Source organism: Fibroporia radiculosa, assembly GCF_000313525.1.
Source record: "Fibroporia radiculosa TFFH 294 genomic supercontigs, scaffold4387, whole genome shotgun sequence".
Classification (NCBI taxonomy): domain Eukaryota; kingdom Fungi; phylum Basidiomycota; class Agaricomycetes; order Polyporales; family Fibroporiaceae; genus Fibroporia; species Fibroporia radiculosa.
The window spans coordinates 26563-27505 of NW_012133404.1; positions in this window are offsets into that span (position 1 = coordinate 26563).

The window sequence follows — 943 nt, forward strand, 5'->3', positions numbered from 1 at the left end:
TGTCCGTGCGTCGTGAGTTCCGTGACAGGATCTGGCCTGCCACTAGCCATGTCCGCTACACCCGGCATGACATCTCGGCGGGCGCACGATGTCAGACAGACACTGCGGGGTGCCCCAGCGCAATCTGCGATGGGCTTCGCAAGATATCATCTCGGAAGTTCCACCACCATCCGTACCAGTGCGAAATTGAATGGACCAATTCAAACGGCGAGTTCAAGGGGTAATCCGACCACTCAGCTGCAACCCATCCTGGGACACACCGCACTGCGAGCACACCATTAGACCTTCGACGCCACACGGTACCGTCGGGAAAAGATTCTGCCTCGTCTGTGGCGGAGAGCTTTTGGGTAACCAGCGGGAGGCTAGCGTCGGAAGAATCTCTCGCAGGATTCGCGTCACGGAAGATCGGCCAAACATACTCAGGCTTGGCGCTGCACATTCTGCTCAAGTTTGAGTCTGTGTGAGCGGGCCTGTAATCGAGATCGCAACATCCCGTTCATGTCTTCGCCCTGTCCGAAGCCAGCACCATAAAATTTAATCTCACCTCTCAAACTTGAAGTCTCGGCAGAATCGATCGTTCTCGCACTATGCGTTGACACACGATGCCCTCGTCAGCGTGTCAACAGAGCTGTGCAGACGACTTTGAACAGGTGAGCATGACATCGCCAGGTTTTGGTCAGGGCTATGGTTCATGCGGACGCCGGGCAAGCTGGCTGAAGGCACCATGAGGACTGCCGCCAGCGAGAGACTCTGCCTAGCCCAGGACTCCGAAGCCACCGATCGATCCGACCAGCGGTGCCTGCTCTCACTGTCGAGCGTCTCCTCTCATTTCCCGCATTATATCCATTTCCTGGACATCATCCCTGAACACAATTCCTTGAATACATGTTCGGGCAATACGCAAGAACATTCCTACTGGTTCATGCAGTCACTCGAATGGAAT